Source organism: Sciurus vulgaris (genome assembly GCF_902686455.1).
Source record: "Sciurus vulgaris genome assembly, chromosome: 3".
Lineage (NCBI taxonomy): Eukaryota > Metazoa > Chordata > Mammalia > Rodentia > Sciuridae > Sciurus > Sciurus vulgaris.
The window spans coordinates 115,587,810-115,606,820 of NC_136463.1; the positions used below are offsets into that span (position 1 = coordinate 115,587,810).

The window sequence follows — 19,011 nt, forward strand, 5'->3', positions numbered from 1 at the left end:
GTAATTTCCCCAATACTGTCTAGTACTTCTGTGACTCAAGGGCAGGTATTATAGATTTTGGATTGGTTCTTTATTGTCTGGTTAACCCTATTTATATAATGTTTACCATGTGAAAAATAATCTGTCAAAGTTAGTATTGACATTTAAAACCATCACTAAAGTAACTTCCATTCCCTTAAGACCTTCCACTCAAACCTTTTTTTTTCAAACCATATTTCACATGGAAGACATGGATATATTCTTTCACTTCTAAGAAAATAAAAATATTCCATAATAACAAATACTGAATAAGAATTTCTCAAAAATCATAGTAAATTGTAAAAACCCTTAATATCTCACTAGATATTGTTACCAAAATATGACAAATATCAGAGACAAGGATAAAATACCAGAGTATGGTTTAGGTGAGAATAAAGAGAATAGGGTCATGAAATCATGTGAAACTTCAAAGTAGGTGCCAAGGGAAGTTTACATTCTGTCTTACAGAAGATTATAAAAGGGCAAAGAGTGAAGAGAAGGAATTTTGTCGGAAGGTTTTCTCTGGAAATATCTGAGCTCTAAGTCCCCAGTACACCCTCCCCAGTGGGAAAGGTTGACATCACTTCTCTCCTGGGGGTTTCAGGAAGACCAGTTACAGATATCTGTCACTGAACTTGGAAGTCTTGGTCAACTGGAACCAGAGTGTTATGGTTTGGATGTAAGGAGTCTTCCCAAAATTCCCATGTTAATGCAGGAATATTCAGAGGTGATATGATTGGATTATGAGAGCCATAACATGATCAGTTCATTCTAGTTTGACTGGACTGGGTAGTAACTGTAGGCAGGTGGGATTGACTGGAGAATGCCGGTCACTGGGGGTGTGCCCGGGAAGGGTACATGTTCCCTGTGGCTTCCCCTTGCTTTCTCTGTTTCCCATGAGGCAAGTAGCTATCCTCCGTCACACCCTTCCACCATAATATGGGGCCCCGCCTTGGGCCCAGAACAATGGAGTTGACCCTCCGTGTTCTAAATCTCTGAAATCATGAGCCAAAATAAATTTTCCCTCTTCTAAGTTGTTCTTGTATATTTTGGTCACAGCAACGCACAGCTGACAACACACAGATTCACCCAGATAAACTTCAAGCAGTTCATGGCAGCACAGAGGAGGTTGCAGCTGGGATATTAATGCACTGCTCTCCGACTTCAGGTCAAAGGGGCATATCCACAGAACCAGATGTAGAGTCCATGATAGGATCTCCAGGCAGGTGCCATTCCAAATAGAAACCCGCTTAGGAAAGCAGGCTCCCAAGGTGAAGGGACCCCAGGAATAAGATCAGAATGCAAGAGGGTATCACGGGTGCTCTCAGCACTCTGAGTCTTGGATCTGTATTATAATGTCCATGTCTCTACCTTACAGACATTGAGAATCAAGTCAGTATGGTAAAAAGAAGGACTCTGCTTCACAGAAAAATAAACTAACAATAGCAAAATTTAGATATGCAGCCAAATTTCAAATCCAGAGTGTGAATCTCTAAGTATAAAAAGAGCAACCAAGTGAATAGAAGCTTAAGCCAAAGCAGTGCATGGTTTATACCTCTAATGCATGTAGAATAGGGGAAGGGGTTTTGGAGCCATGACAAGCAGAAGAGTTCAAAATTTTATTTCATGTGTGGAGAGGAACAACATGTACTGACAGAAGATGTTCCATGGGCAGCAATGGATGCTACAATGCAATGGAATGGAATTTTCAAAGCAGTAAAGGGAAGTAACTATCCATGAGTTAAGCTATGTCGAGTGAAGGAAGATAAATGCAGAGACTCAAAGAGTTTATTAGTCATGGAAGCTTACTAAAACATAGTACTAAATAACATTTTCAACAAGAATATTGGTAGACCTAGAAGAAAAGTATAGATGCAAGAAATAATGATGAGTAAAAGATTTATGTGGAAAAATGTAAGTAAATTTTGAATGTTGAATAATGATAACATTAACTAATTTGGAGAATTCCCTTCAAGAAAAATCTAAAATACTAGATGACAATTTGGAATCCAGGAAGAAATCACCATTCTAAATCCTAATGTTTTTAAGAGAAAAATACAGATTTTGGTTAATTTTACATTTTGTTAAATCAGATATACATGTTAGAAACTCAAAATGTTAAAACTGTAAGAAAGAAAAATCAAATGTATAATTATAAATTATTTGAGAGGAAGTAGAGAACATAAGATTTGACCCATTCAGTAAAAAACAAGAAGAGAGAAAATAAATGAAATCAATAGTACACATAAGCATTAATAGATGAGCATTAAATATTAAATTGGAATATTTAAAAAGGGAATAACAGGGTTTTTACATTTTAATAGACACAAATAAAAATGTGATACAGAAAGTGGTAGACAAACAACCAGGTAAATATCAATCAAAAGGCAGCTAGTGGTGCAATATTCAAATCAAACAGCAGAGAGTTTAAAGTCAAAAGGTAGACTAGAAACATAGCTATATAAGATATAAAGAACAACTCAACAAGAAAATTTAAAAATTAAGGGCGTGTATGTACTTAACAGCATAATATCAACATACATAAACTAAAAATCACAGAATCACAAGATGGAATTGACTGATCTACAATCATAGGAGAAGACTTTCATATACCTTTCGCAGAAACTTGATATATCAGGCAGACAAAACAACACAATTAAAGAGTTAATCTAAGACATACCATATGCTTGCACAGAATGAATTAAAAAGAGAAAATACACATTGTTTTTGAGCACAAGCAATATTATAAAAAAGAAAAAAAATGACTGCATACCAGGCAACACAGGAAACTTCAAAAACTATCAAAGAATATATATCATATCTATATTGTAAAAATAACCTAGTAAATCAAAAAGGAAACCACAATGAGGAAATCACCAAAAAAAAAAAAAAAAAAAACCCTAAACAATAAAACAAAAGTGTTATCTGCCAAAATTTGGAAATGCTTCTAAAGAAATACTTTAACCTTAAATGAATTTACTTAATGAGAAACAGTGAAAAAAGTGAACAAAGGATCCCACTGAAGGTTGGGAAGAAAATGAATAAGTCCAGACAAAGTAGAAAAAAGAAGGTAATAAGAATAGTAGCAAAAATGACTAAAATAAAAAACAAATCAAAATATTCCATCTGGGTCCAATAGAATCCCTCTCCATTGCTGATGAAAGATGATGCTGACCTCATTCCTCAGCGGCAGCTGGTATAGAGTAAGCACCTACAAGCACTGCCTGATAAATACACAATGTGAGCCATATATGCAATTTCAATTTTATATTAGTCCCATTAAAAGTAACAAGAAGTTGGGTGTGATGGCGCGCGCCTGCAATCCCAGTGACTCGGGAGGTGCAGGCAGGAGGATAGTAAGTTTAAGGCCAACCTCAGCAACTTAATGAGATCCTCAGCAACTTAAGGAGATTCTGTCTCAAAATAAAATATAAAATAGGACTGGGGATGTAGCTCAGTGGTAAAGTGCCCCCTAGGTTCAATTCTCAGTACCACCACCACCCCCAAAAAAATAAGAAAATAATTTTAATAATATATTTTATTTGCCAATGCATCAAAAGTAATGCCATTTCAACATATATTGATAGTAAAAATTGCAGAGATATTTTACATTCTTTTTCACATTGTCTTATATCTGGCTTATATTTTATACCCGGCACATCTCAGTGTGAACTAGCTACATTTCAATTGCTTGGTAGTCACATGCTGCTGCCCAGAGTCTATCAAATTGCACAGAGCAAACCTGTGTTCACATGGCATGCCATAAAATTTCAGACTTCTTTGGCATTTTGCAGTCAGTATTTTATTATATTTGTTTCTTAATCTGGGACAAGATAGACACCTATTGTTGTTTTAGCTGCGTTCTGGGCCTTGCAAGGTGGTCGAAGTCTTCAGCAAGTTACCTTGCAGCCGGTTTCTGAGTGTTTCTCAGTCAGATTGTCAAGTAGATTCAACAGCCAAACTAATAGGCACAAAGTTGATGGCATATCAGAAAGTTACCTAGTTCCTTTGCATATTAGTGTTTACACAACAGAGATTCTCTACAGGCATCTCTATTCCCCCACGAATTTCATGTTGAAATAACAAAATGGCCTAGATCTACCTGAAGATAAATTGCTTTAATTATTAGGCAGATTGTGAAGCACACTGTTTCAAATATCAGGTCAGGGCAGTGCCCAGCGTCCGCAGTGGTTTAGATGTGGTATTTCTCTAGGTGTTTCTACAGACCTTAATATCAATGAAACACTTCCCTTCAGGACTGACTTTATCTCTGCAATTTGTTCACTCCATTGGTAGAAGAAAACAGATCCGTTATTGTAGGATGAGATTATGCCTAACATTGCAAAGCTTGCTGTTTGACGTTTTAGTCCAAGTATCAGCATAATAATTATTATGTCAGCATAATAATAATTATGTCAGCATAATAATAATCACAGAAATTTTTTTTTAGTTCTTAGAATTGATAAAATCAAATTATATAGAGACCTATTAACTATTGTATTCTGACATGAGAGATTATACAAAAGAATATAGTGGTTAAGGCAGCAGCACATTGGACTTAACTTGGACTATGTAGGTTTGAATTCCAGCTTTACAGCTTACCAACTGTGTCTCTGAACCTCAACTCCTTAACTTTGAAATGGGTAAATATTAAAGTTACAATGAGAATTACACAAAATAACAAGATGAGCAACACAGTGCCCAGTGCTCAGAAGTCTTTATAAGTATTGGTTGGGTCATCCGCAGTTCCTAAGACCTTAAGGCATTGGTTAGATCATAAGCATTGGGTAGGTAATCAGTTAGTTCCTAAGTTTTTAAGGCAAATTGGAGCATATAAAAAAGTGACCATCTGATAGCATTTCTCCAGGTCCAAGGTCAATTCCTTTCAAAAGAAATTCCAGTTGACCTGCTTCTCTCTGAAACTTTCATCAGAAAGACTTCCAAAATTGTGACATCCTTAACTTCCTTTTTAGATAATTATTATGCAATAATTCTAATATTTTATTTTGGAAATTCTCCCATTCAGATCCCATTATCAAGAATCAAGCCAGATTAAAGCTTTCCAAACATACTTTACATCAGCTGGGGGAATAACCCAGTTTTGACGTCATTTAACTTAATCTTATCATTATGAATCAGGAGTGGGCTTTGGAAGGCCAAAGTTTTTTAAATTTTGTTTTTCTTAACTATATGATTATTTTTGCTCAGGGATAAGGGAGGCCTAGTGTGAATTGGGAAAAATGTAATAGTACGTTTATATAAGCAAAGCACTAGGATTGGAATTTGACCTAGAAGCATCTCCTCCTACCCCTCTACTATGAGGATGAAGCCCACTTTTTTGTTGTTGTTTTCTTTTAATCTCTTATTTTTTTCTTTTCACATTTTTATTGGTGCATTATAGTTGTACATAATGATGGGGTTCATTGTTACATATTCATATATGCAGACAATATAATTTGGCCAATATCACTCACCAGCACTTCCCTCCTCCCTCCCTACCTCCCCCTCTCTGTCCCTTTTCTCTAATGATCTTCCTTTGATTTTCATGAGATCCATGTCCAACCCCTTTCTTTTCCTTTTCCTCTCTCACTTCCATATATGAGAAAAAAATCATATGACCCTTGAGTTTGGCTTATTACGTTTAACATAATGTTCTCAAGTTCCAACCATTTTCCTGCAAATGACATAATTTCGTTTTTCTTTGTGGTTGAACAAAACTCTATTGTGTATATATACCACATTTTTTTTTAACCATTCATCTGTTGACATACAGCTAGACTGATTCTATAGTTTGGCTTTTGTGAATTGTGCTACTAAAAATGTGCGTATGTATGCATCACTATAATATTGTGACTTAAATTCCTTAAGATAAATATCAAGGAGTGGTATAGCTGGGCCAGATGGTTGTTCCTGTCCTAGTCTTTTTTGTTTGTTTGTTTGTTCTAACTAGTTGTCCATAATTGTTGTACTAATTTATAATCCTCCCAACAGTGTAAACTTGTTCCCTTTTTTCTGCATCCTCTCCAGCATTTATTATTATTTGTATTCTTGGTGTTTGCCAATCTGACTGGTGTGAGATGAAATCTCAGTGTAGTTTTGATTTGTATTTCTCTAAATGCTAGTGATGTTAAACATTTTTTCATATATTTGTTGGTCATTTGTATTTCTTCTTTTGAGAAGTGTCCGTTTAACTCATTTTCCCATTTATTAATTGGGTTATTTGATTTTTTTGGTGTTAATTTTTTAAAGTTTTTTATATACTCTAGATATTAATCTTCTGTCAGGAAAAACATCAAGGAATAAAACAACAGACCAATATCCCTGATGAAACTAGATGCAAAAATACTTAATAAAATATTAGCAAATCATTGTGCACCACAACCAAGTTAGTTTTATTTTAAAGATACCAGGATGGTTTACCATAAACAAATCAATAAATGTAATTCATCACATAAATATAAGTAAGGACAAAAATCAGTCATCTCAACAGATGCAGAGAAATCCTTCAACAAAATTCAGCATCCAATCATGATACAAACTCTGAAGAAACTAGGGATAGAAGGAACCTACCTCAACCCAATAAAGACTATGTGTGAAAAACCCAAAGTCAACCTCACAGTAAACGGGGAAAAATTGAAAGCAATTCCTTTAAAACATGGAACAAGGATGTCCATTCTCATCACTACTATTTAATATAGTACTAGAAATTCTAGCCAGAGCAATTAGGCAAGGAAATAAAGGGATAAAAGTAGGAAAAGAAGAAGTCAAATTTTCACTGTTTGCAGATGATATGATCCTATTCCCAGAAGGTCCAAAACCTCCACCAAAAGACTACTAGAGCTAATAAATTTGGCAAAGTAGCAGGTTACAATATCAACATATGAAAATCAATAATTTTCTTATATACCAACAATGAATCAGCTGAGAGAGAAATCAGAAAACAATTCACAATGGCCTCAAAATAAAATAATGTAAACTAAAATACCTAAGAATAAATCTAACCAAGGAGGAAAAAGATCTCTATCATGAAAACTATCAAACATTGAAGAAAAAAACTGAAGACCTCAGAAGATGGAAAGATCTTCAATATTCATGGATAGGCAGAATTAATATTATTAAAATGGCCATACTACCAAAAGCAATCTCTAATAAAATATTAGCAAATCATTGTGCACCACAACCAAGTTAGTTTTATTTTAGAGATACCAGGATGGTATACAGATTCAGTGCAATCTCTATCAAAAGAACAATGATATTCTTCACAGAACTAAATAACAGGCCTAAATTCATTGGAAGAATAAAAGATGCAGAATAGCCAAAGCAGTTCTAGGTCATAAAGCAATGCTGGGGGCATCACAATACCTGACTTCAAATGATACTACAGAGCTACTGTAACAAAAACTGCATGGTGCTGGGATAAAAACAGACACATAGACCAATGGTACAGAACAGAAGACACAGAGACAAACCCACACATCTACAGTCATATGATCCTTGACAAAGGTGCCAAAAATATACACTGGAGAAAAGACAGCCTTTTTAACAAATGGTGCAGGGAAAATTGGTCGTTCACATGTAGAAGAATGAAACTAGACCCTTATATTTCACCCTACACAAAAAATCAACTCAAAATGAATCAAATATCTAGGAATTAGATCAGAAGCTATGCAATTCCTAGAAGAAAATGTAGGGTCAACATTCCAGTATATAGTCATAGGCAATGACTTTCTCAATAGAACCCCTTAAGCTCAGGAAATAATGCCAAGAGTGAATAAATGAGATGGCATCTAATTAAAAAGCTTCTGCATAGCAAAGGAAACAATTAGGAATGTAAAGAAAGAACCTACAGAATGGGAGGAAAATCTTTGCTAGCTACTCTTATGAAGCTCATTTCTGGATACCCGTTGGGGTAGGCAGTTCTCCCCCATCTTGCTATTTAGATTTATAGCTCCTCTATTTAAGGTTCATGTTCATTAGAACCACAAACTTCATGCCCACATTATCCATCTGTTGAAATTATAGAATTCTAGAACCCAAATTTCCCTTTCAGAGACTTTTGTCAATTAATTAAGAATGCGATATAAAACTAGACAAGCTTTCACAACTTTTTCCAGTGGATCTACTTTAAGGTTAAAATATTTCACTTTGAAAATACTGGTTAATATTTAATATAGTGATGAGTATATGCTAGAAACCTTTCTATTTGCTTTACATAAATAATGATACTAATCCTCACTGTAGCCTAGGAGGGAGACATTATTATGAGTCCTACTTTATAGAGGAGAAAAGTCAGGCATCATAGTTGCCAAGTGATGAAGTCAGTATTTAAATGCAGATCTTATTCCAGAGTCTGCCTTTAACCACTAAAACCTATTGTCTCACACAAAAAAATGCACTAGTAGCATCTGAAAAATCAAAAAGAAGACTTTGTGCATTAAAAATTAAATTTGTCACATTTTAGCATATCTCTGGCACCAAAAATATTTAAATAACCCAATCTTAATTTACACATGGCTCGGAAACCATATGCTTTATAAACCACTAAGGGACACAAGCAAGACTATCAAATGCTTATGAAAATCAACAGAAAGGTCAGCGTAGCTTCCACTATGGTTACTGTGGTTTCAGTGCTCTTATTTATAAATTAGGAAATATTTTTCTTTCTCTCCTCATATACATACCCAAACTATGAAAAGGTTTAGAAAAGAACTTGGGCTTTGAGTGATGTTGAGTTGCAGTGTTTTTGTTGTTGGGGGGTTTTTTGTTGTTCTTGTTTTGTGTTTTGTTTTTTGTTTTTTGTCTTTAGCTTCAGCAGGAAATCATTATCCAAGCCCAGCCTCGTGAATATGTGCTATACACAAAACAATTTATCTACTAGAGTTCATGGGCAGCTGGATTGGGAAAAAACACATTAATTATCATTCAAGTGGAAATGCCCCCATAGACATACCATTTAATTAACAGAGAGGCCAGTATTGGAAATGAATAATTTGAGGCGAGACAGAGAGATGTGTGAGATAAACCCTTAGGTGATTTAAAGATATTATCAGTGCATAAACAGAAAAAAAAAAAAAAATGAACTATATCTCTACATTGTAAACTTCTTGCAAGCATAAAGATTCCTTAGAAAAAAGACCTTCCCCAGCCTCTTCCTTGCCAGTATTGAAAATCATCCCCTGTGAGCAGAAAGCTAGCTGTGTTCTGCAGGAACATCAATTCCTTTAGAGGCTGGAAAATCCCACTCCCTTGAATTCAAACTCTAAAGAGATGAGCGCTAAAATCAGTTCATGTAGCAGAGTTCCTCTGTCTTCGAAAACCCTTGAAATTTGTAGCTCTGCCAAGATTATAAATAGAAGCAGTATGGCAGCAGTGAATTGATCATCCTGCTAAATGTGCTCATCCCATTTGGGATGGTTTTATGAAGCATGGCGGCAGCTGGAACAGTGGGGGCTGCTCTGCCTCCAATGCTGCTGTTGCTACTACTGCAAAATGCCTTTCCACTTTTGATTTCTTTACGGAGAAAAGCCAGATTTTCCTAAAGTATTAAAAAATAAAATAAAATTTGAGCCCAAAAGTTGTTCTTTGGAGCAATCTAGGAGACCATCAAACTCTGAAATGAAATCGCACATTGACTTCCTAAAAAGAATCTCAAAATCAGGATTCTGGGACCCAGTTTGGCATTACAAGGTGGGCTGCAGTGGTCGTTGAGACATTACTGGATTTCGTGTTATGATCCTTGAAAATATCACTCTTAATAACATCTTGCTGTCAGGAAGGGAGAAGAGTGGATGGGAGGGGCCCAGTGTAGATTTTCACGTCTGACCTCTGAATTTCCTCGTGATTATCTATAAAGCAAGACAAGTTCTCTTCAATGACTTTTCCTTTTTTGCATTCTCCTTCTCCCACACACACTTTCAGCATCTCTTTAACAGTATCAAAGCTCTTAATTTAATTCAAATCAAAAAGCATTTACATTGGGAGAATAGAAATACATGCATATATAAAAAATATACACACACATGCACACAGCATCTTCATAATAAACTCTCATTACCACTGGAGGAAGAAATCAGGGTAGGAAACAGGCAGGGCATCTACATTCTGCCCCATCTTGCCAGGCATTACGTTCACCTTCGAGGCCTTTCCCTCAGGTTTTCTCCATCATCCCCTTGGTCACCTCTGGGAGTAACCTCCACACAGACAAAAGCCTTCCAACAGCTCAGCTGAGATATTTTCAGCCCAGTGTTTCAAAATTCTGTCAAAATTCTGAGAATTAATAAATGGAGATAAACTTAAAAATGCAGAAACCAAAAGAATTCACACTACAAAAAAGATCATTTGTGTCCCCCAATATTTTTGTCAGCAGGAAAACCTTTATTTCAAACAGAATTTTATACAAAGCTTTCACAGATCAAGCAGCAAATCCTGGAGCTGCTCTGTTAAGTGTAGAGGAAGGAAATTCCTCCAGGTTCTACTTTTCTATTGACCAGCTCTCCAAGGAGACCCAGAGACCCCTTGATGGAACCTGATGCAACCCTCCAGGAGTCCCCGAGCTTCACTTGAAAAGAACTTTAAGTAGAGACCTCTATGTCTTTAACACATCTTATGACCACCATATCCAGTCTCCCCGCCCCTCACACACACCTTAGTCATACCAACTCCTGCTAAAAGGTCATTCCATTCTTCTCTCCTGCACCATCAGACATGGTCTAATGCAAGTGCTCTTTCCCCTAGTGAAAGATTATAGACTTGACCCTCCTCTCAGCTGAGGCTGGATCCCTGATACAGGATGACCCAGGTCTCAAATACAGGTTCATAGTCAAACTCCTTCTTAATATAAAATAGTAGCCTCAGCATTCACATAATAATGAAGTGCTAGAGAGGAAGCAATTCCCCCACAAAACTGAAGATATTCTCATCCCCTGTAAGATGACAATGTTTTAGAGGAGACAAAAGATGTCTACCCATAAAGCAATCTGATTTGGAATAGAAAATAAAACAAGACAGTGTAAAAGAAGATTCTAAACTGAAGTGAACAAATTACTAAAAGTGCAAGTTGCTGTAGATGTTGAGAATGGGGAGGAGCAGTGATATTTGAAAGAATAATTTCAACTTAAGGTGGATGCTGAAGGAGGGACTTAGCTGGAAAGGAAAGAACATTCCCAGCATCTGGCAAACCAAGTTGTCTTCTCCAGGGAGAATGTTCGTTCCAAGGAATAAATGACCTCTTAGATCTCAACTTCACTGAGAACAAACTTCTAAGAAGAAATTTAAGTTACACGAGATCCTTGACAGAGGAGATATTTTCCCATTGGGAGGACGTAGGTGGAGCTTCTCAAATCATTTTCAGCAACCTCTAATTAGAGCTGCCTCTAATCTCTGTGTGATGAGATCTCTGCCCAAGGCATTTGGGGGAGAAATATGGAAACCTAGTAGCTTGCCTGCCAGTGTATTGCAATAATAATTTTGAAATACTAACTAGTATGTGTTCCTTCCTACTTTTACCTCTTTTTACCTTCCATCCTAGGTGTTATATGCTCACAGCTTGAGAGAAAGGATATGATTGCAGGAAGTAGAAAAGAGTCTTTTCCTGGTTGTTGACTTGTAAAAGCCTAAGTATAAGATTTGGATGAAAATGAGATTTTTCCTAAAAACTGTCCTCATCCATTCCTCCATCTTCCATCCTTCCATCTTCACAGTGCTAGAAAAGAATTCTCCAAGCTTGGGGAAGGGGTGGGAGAATAGAGGTGGGAAGCAATGTGAGCAAAAGTCCTGGAAGAGAGCATGGAGCCCAAGGAGACCAAGTTCAAAACCAGCTCAGCCTTCACCTAAGCAAGTATGTACATTATGGACTGTGCTACCTGTCCTTCCCACCAGTGAGGATGTCGCTTCCACAGCATTCAGCACTTTGGCCATTAACTCACTTGAGTTGCATCCCTGTCTTCCAAATGACACTAGATGCTGCATAGTCCAGTGACTTTTTAACATTAACGTGCATTACAATCACCTGAAGGGCTTGTTGAAGCAGATTTGGGGTTCTGCCTCCAGGGTTTCTAATTCCACAGGTCTGGTGATGGGGTCTGAGAATTTGCATTTCTAACAAGTTCTCAAATGAAGCTGATGATGCAGGTCTAGGGACCACACTTGGAGAATGACTGCCATTGGCAGTGTTGTAGGACAGTCATAAGCACCAAGAAGGGAAATCAAATTCTACAACACACTTATGACACAACAATAAACGAGAAAGTCCTCACATCTGAACTGGGAGTGTTGGTTAACAGAACAATCTTGAGATGTCCCCTGAGTTTGGGTGTAGTACAACCCACCATAAAAAAAATAAATAAATAAAAAATAAACTTTGATAAGATTTATTCTTTGGCTATCTGAAACCACATTCTCAACTATTCTCAACTGAATGTCCTTGGTCTCCCTAGTTTTTATAGCAAATCTTTGCTTCAGAAATTCTTGGAGTAGATCACTCTATATAAAGACATCTAAGGTCACCTAAGTACATGGTTCCATGTGGAGCTCTCTCTTCCAAAACAATGTGTGTGTTCACTGGGGCCTGGCTTCTTTACAACTGTGTAACACTCAGTAGAAGGAATATACTGAGACCTTGGTCTTCCCTCCTCTGCCTCCCTCAGTTTTTCAGCTGCTTCTCCCCAATTTGATCAAACTGCATAAAATGTGTTTTTCCTTTTTCCATTCTTTGCTTATTTCTTACGTGGGCGAGTGGCAGAATCTGGCCAGCTGGGATGGAGGCAGACTTCCTGGATGGGCTGCCCATGACACTTAAGTAAAACAAAATACAAAAAGGGGGGTGGGTAATGTATTCTCTACCTCATACTGTTATGGTGAAGAGTAAATGAGATGTTGCTAAAGCATTTGGCAAAGGACTTGGCTCATAGCACATAAACATTGCTGGTTATTATTATCATTTATAATAGCACTTAATAAGAGCTCCCATATCATTGTTTTCATTGTGTTCTGGCTAGTTGAATTGCCACAAAATTTGGACAGTCCTAAAAGTAAGTTGGGTATATCTATTTCTATATACATCCCCATGTCCCCAGTTCCCAAGTCCACACATTACAATGACAGGATCAAGAAATTGCCCTTCGGTTTATAATGCCTGAGGCCTGAGCTTGTATCCTTCCGAGGCTACTCTTCCAGACCCTGCTAATGAAATTTAAAGAATGTCAGGCGACAGGCCTCTGTTGTTAAGGAGAGGAAACAGGAGAAGCAGGCTCCCAGAGATGTGGTCCCAGTAGGCATTCAAAATCTCCAGTATTCTTAGCTCCTGCTTATCTTGGGTTGAGCCTTTGTTAGGATTTTTTTTTTTTTTTTTTTTTTTTTTAATTCAAGCAGTCTTGTGAAAACCAGCTTCTCAGTAAGCTATATAGATGCTTCCTGGTTACCCCTGATATGAGAATAACCTTTAAACTATTTCCATTTCTGATCCCTGCTGGAAACAGGAAACGCATGGGGTACCGCTTTAAACAAAAACAAAGGGACCAAAAGATAAACCAAATTGTCCCAGGGTTCAGAAGAGGTTTATGCTAAGTGTTAGAAGGTTCAGATCTAGTGAATCCTCCCCCACTTTCTGCCATTCCAGAAATTCCTTTTAGGGGAGGAAAAAAAAAAAAAAAAAAAAAAAAAAAGGCAAAGGACTGTACTAAATTGCACAGCACTGCCATCTTCAGGGCCAATGGGGAAAATTTCTCAGGGTCAGTCAGATAAATCCTCTTTCTGAACACTTCATTTAAATATAATCAGATGGTTAAAAATATGACAGCAGACAGTCTGGAACAGATTTTTCTACTGTTTCCAATGTTTGAAAAGTCAGTAGACACAGTTTTTTTGTGGTGTATGCACATTTTTAAAAAATATTTGCTGATTGAAAAGTCATTTACAATAAATAGGAAAGTTTAAATAGCTCAAACTGCATTGCCAAATGATGAGAGTAACACAGACGCAAACATATTGTTCTGGAAAAAAAATTCCTTAAGAAGAAAAGTATGAATCGAATGATTTAGAAGTACTGTTTGAACAGATGGTGTGATTAACAACTAGTGTGTTAGCCATCTCAGGAGCTTACAGAGAAGTAAACAAATGCAAGGGAAAATCACTTTATTCCCCCAAAGAGTTTTTAGTTCATTTCTTACAAAATTCAAAAGTCTATATTTTGAAAGTTGAATATCCTTTGGGGATAGCACCGATAAGGTGTGTTTTTTCCCCAAAAGATAATTTTATTTCTGATCAAGGCAAGTACTGAGGCTCCTAGCATGGCCTAGGATGAAAGGGAGACGTTTCGGCTGTCCCTGTCATCAAAATATTAGAGGAAGTTGATGCGGGGACAAATAGCCTTGGAGTAAGAAGACCAGATTTTCTTTCTGGCCATACCCCAGCTGCCTCCGCTGGCCTTGAGGCCATCCTTGCTCTCTGGACCTTAATTTCTTTGTTTGTAAAATAGGAGTGAGAACCAGATGAGCTGTACAGCTGTGCTTCAGAAACTTTAATATGCACCTGGGGATCTCATTAAAATGCAAATTCTAACCTGGGGTAGGACTGACAGTCTGAATTTCTTAAAGGCTCCCAGGTAATGCTGATATTGCTGATCCACAAACCACATGTTTACTACCAGGGCTCTAAACTCCCTTCCAGTGATGATACACTTATCATCCTCTGATATGCTAGGTGCTGCTCAGAGCTAGATCAAAAGAGGAAGTGCCTACCTTCCTAGGTTATAGGACTCAGAAATGTGAATGGATAAAAGTGCGTAATAATCATGCCAAATATTGCATTGATTTTCAAAAGCAAATCAAATATTTTATTTACATTATGTAATTAACAGGGATAATTAATTTTTGTAAGCAGGTCATGTTAGGGAGGAATCCTGGGGATCTGATGCAGACACCAAACATAGGGACGAGATGCGAGGGAAGTTGAGAGACTGAGTCATCAACCAGCATCCACACAGTGTTTAAGACTGATCCTGAAGTTTCATCAGAATTAAAACTTTGACTCTATTAAAAGAAACTGAAAAGAGGACAAAAAGGCTGGGAGAAAATATTTGCAAATCACATATCTGACAAAATGGACTTATAGCCAGAAAACATAAAGAATTCTCAAAACTCAATAGCAAGAAAACAAACCAATTTAAGACTGTAAAAGACTTGAACTGACATTAGCCAGAGGGGAGAGATAGATGGCAAATAAAACATGCTTCAACATCATCAGCTACTAGGGAAATTCAGATTAAAACCATGGTGAGAGGGCTGTGGCTGGGACTCAGAGGTAAAGCGCTTGCCTCACACAGGTGGGGCACCAGGTTCAATCCTCACACCACATTAAAAATAAATGAATAAACGAAGATATTGTGTCCATCTACAACTAAAAAAGTTTTTTAAAAAACATGTTAAATACCTCCCATAATGGCTAAAATTTTTTAAAAATTGACAATTCCAAGTGGTGACAAAGATGGAAAGAAACCAGATCATTCACAATATTGCTGGTGGGAAGATAAAATCATATGACACGCTTATGCAAAACTAAGTTGGCGGAGGGAGTGAGTTCCCAGGGCAGCATCAAGGAATTTGTAGGGAGGTGTAACTAGTCCACATCCTGATCCTAAAATTCATAGCATTATGTACCCCAAAAAACTCTTTTTCACTGTGTTAATTTTTTAAAAAAAGATCTGAAAAAAATTCAACAATTAGCATTTTCAAACTTTGAGAAGAGAAAATGTTTTTGAAAATAAAAGCAAATGTTTCCCTGCCACCCCCTTAACACCTGATCAGTGAACTTCTAGGTTTCCCTGCCACTTTCTCTCTTTTCACACACACATTTTTAATATTTTTTTTTAGATGTTGACAGACCTTTATTTCATTCATTTATTTATGTGTGGTGCTGAGGATGGAACCCAGTGTCCCACACATGCTAGGGAAGTGTGCTGCCACTGAGCCACAACGCCAGTCCCCACACACACTTTTGTCCTAGTCCCAGTCACTTATTTAGGTTCACAGTATCCTTTTTCTGATTATTTAAAAGATGTCAGGCCAGTGCTTACCTACAAGTGAAGGTACGATTCTTTCTGCAAGTCAGTGGTGAGCCCAGGAGTCCAGCTCATCTCTGAGGAGGCCTTGCCCTTCAAGAAACTTCAGGTTCTTATAAAAATAAACTAAGCCAGTTGATTCTGCCATTGTTTCCACAACATAATATTCCCCTAGAAATTTCACGAAAAGAACATGTACCAACAATTCTTTAAGGAAAAACAAAAAGGAATAAATAGCTGTAAGAAGGTACTCAACCTCATTAGCAAAGACCCGCAAATTAAAATGAGATAGCATTGTTTAACCTACCAGGTTTATAAAGATTAAATAAAACAAGAATACGTGGCATTGAGAAGTGTTTGGAAAAATGGAGCAAGATGCTAGACTAATTTACCTTTAAAGAGGCCAGCTTGGTAGCTTGGCAATAAGTAGCAAAAGGCTTAAAAATGTGCATCTTCTTTGGCCTGATAATTCAACTTCTAGAAGTTATCCTAAGAAATAATCAAGCAAGGATATTAGCATTGTTTTTAACAGTGAATTACTGAATGTCAGGGCTCCAAAAAAATCCCTTCAAGTGAATAAAGATTCTCTTTCATTCCCTGGCATGCTAGATCTGCACAGATTCAGAAATGGGTATGAATTAATGTGCATGAAGAACATACTTGAAGCCAAATATTGAAAGTCTTAAAGGTAAATAATTTGTGTAACTTAATATAGTCTAATCTAAAAAGATAAAAGATTATTTACATAGACAGAATACACAGACAATATATTAAAGGTAATATATTTAATATCAACATTAAAATATGTCTGTAGTTTTTGACATGGAAAGGTTTGCATGTCATGTTTTTAAGTGAAAAAAATGCAGAATGCAAAATGTCTTATTTTTAGGCAAAATTTACAAGAAGACTGAAAATGTTTTCATGGGGAAAAAAATCTGTAAGACTAAACTTCATGATGTTATTACAGTTATTGCCAGGTAGTGGATAATGATTTTTATTTTCTTCTTTATACTTTTCTTTATTTCCTAGTTGTTGTTACTTTTTTTTTTCCAATGAGGATATTCTACTTTAGGATTGAAAAGCATCCAACAAAACTATAGAAACAACTAGCAGATTAATCAGACACAATCTTCTTTATATTAACATTACTGCCCTTATCCTCTAAAAGACCATGCCTCTTGGTCTTTGGGATCCTGTCTTTCATCACAGACTGTGCAGGTTCATCAGGGGCTTCTAATCACTACCCTGTAGCATTTAGAGACACACCAGCAAGTCCCCAGTCTGTGGCACAGGGTCCCAATGTACGGATAGTATGTCTTAAACAATGGCCATAGCTACAGTCCACTCCACTTCCAGGGATTTTGCTGCCCTCTGATTTTGTCCTTCATAGCTCACAACTGTCTGCTTCCAGAGTTAATTTGGAAATGCGATTCAGCCTTCACATCTTCCTTTACAATAATTTTTTTTTAAAAAAAGGACTATGGAAATTTTTTCAAGCAGTTTTCCTTACAGCTGGTTTTCATTACAAATTTTGGAGTGTTTTTAAGGGAAGAGGGATGGAAATAGGAAAGACAGTAGAATAAATCAAATATAACTTTCCTATGTTCATGTATGAATAGACCACCAGTGAAATTCCACATCATAAATAACCACAAAAATGGGAAGTTATACTCCATGTATGTCAAAATACATTCTACTGCCATGTATAACTAAAAAGAACAAATAATTTTTTTAAATTGTAGTTTTTAATTTTTTTCAAGTAATAAAAAGACAGTAAAAGGGAGAAATCTCTTAATTCTTTTTTACTTTTTATGTGCTATTCACATTTATATTCAGGAAAAAAGAAGAAGAAATGAATTCATTGAATCTATATTTTTTCATTCATATATAAAACTTTTTCATAGTTCCACAACTTGCTGATATACTTTTTTAAATAATCATTATTATCAATCCAGAAAACTTTGTAATATGCTTCCAGAATTATTTTCTTCATCACTTAACTGCTCACCCCTAATATCTAGACCTCTTGTGGCAAACAATTTTCATGTGTTTGCCTTAGTGTCTTTAGTCAGATTTGGGGCTTTTTTAAAAAGTCATTTTAAAATCAGTCAAGATTTTCTGATCAGTGTTTGAACTTTATCCAAACTGATGTTTTTGACTTTACCCCTCTGCTAAAATGTTGGACTTAACTGTGCCATGAATACCTAAAGATTCCTTGTGAACACTTCATTAAACCAGCTCTTGTTCATGATGTGAACACTCTCTCTACTGTGAAATTATTCTACTTTGCTAGAGTTAGTCACTTGTCTCATCCTAAAACCTGACTTCTGCAATTCATCCTGAATTAGTAGCCTGACTACAGGCAGGTAGGTAACTGAAGTTTTTAACTTCTTACTTGACCTAACTTTTCAGTTTCCTCAGTTTCACTTGGAGACAAATTGTCAGCACACTGGCTAGGCACTTTTATTTTCTATTATTTTGTTTATAATCATAGTTTTTTTGTTGTTGGCGGTGCTGGTTTTTTTTTTTTTTTTTTTTTTTTTTTTTTTTTTTTTCCTGACAGAGATCTCAGAGAGAATATTTGATTAGAAAATTTTTGCTGTTGTTTCTACTGGTATTTTTCCTCACAAAGAATGATATGAGTCCCTGAACTCCAGCCGAGACATACCAGTTGTTACCCATCTTTCTCCATTTACACCAACACCACTTATTTCTCACTGCCCCTCCCTCACATACCACCAAGAATTCCATTTCATCCAGTCAATGGCTTCTGCATTTTTACATTTTGACCCATCTTTTCTCCAATTTCCCACAAATGTCAAATATCTTTCTACGGATAAATTGAACACCATTTTCCTCAAATAAATCATTGACTTCCTTTCAATGACTTAGTATCAAATTCCCTCCAGTGACTCTTATCATGTGCTTTTCTTAATGTA

General features: G+C 36.4%; 1 long non-coding RNA gene across 1 annotated transcript in view; it reads right to left on the reverse strand.

Moving 5' to 3' along the window:
* Positions 1–3,630: 3,630 nt before the first annotated feature.
* The window catches only part of LOC306656537, an 84,595-nt gene continuing 69,214 nt past the window's right edge, over positions 3,631–19,011 (reverse strand). The window contains exon 3 of the long non-coding RNA XR_013762555.1: positions 3,631–16,561. This is a non-coding gene — a long non-coding RNA (uncharacterized lncRNA). The remainder of the gene's footprint in view (positions 16,562–19,011) is intronic.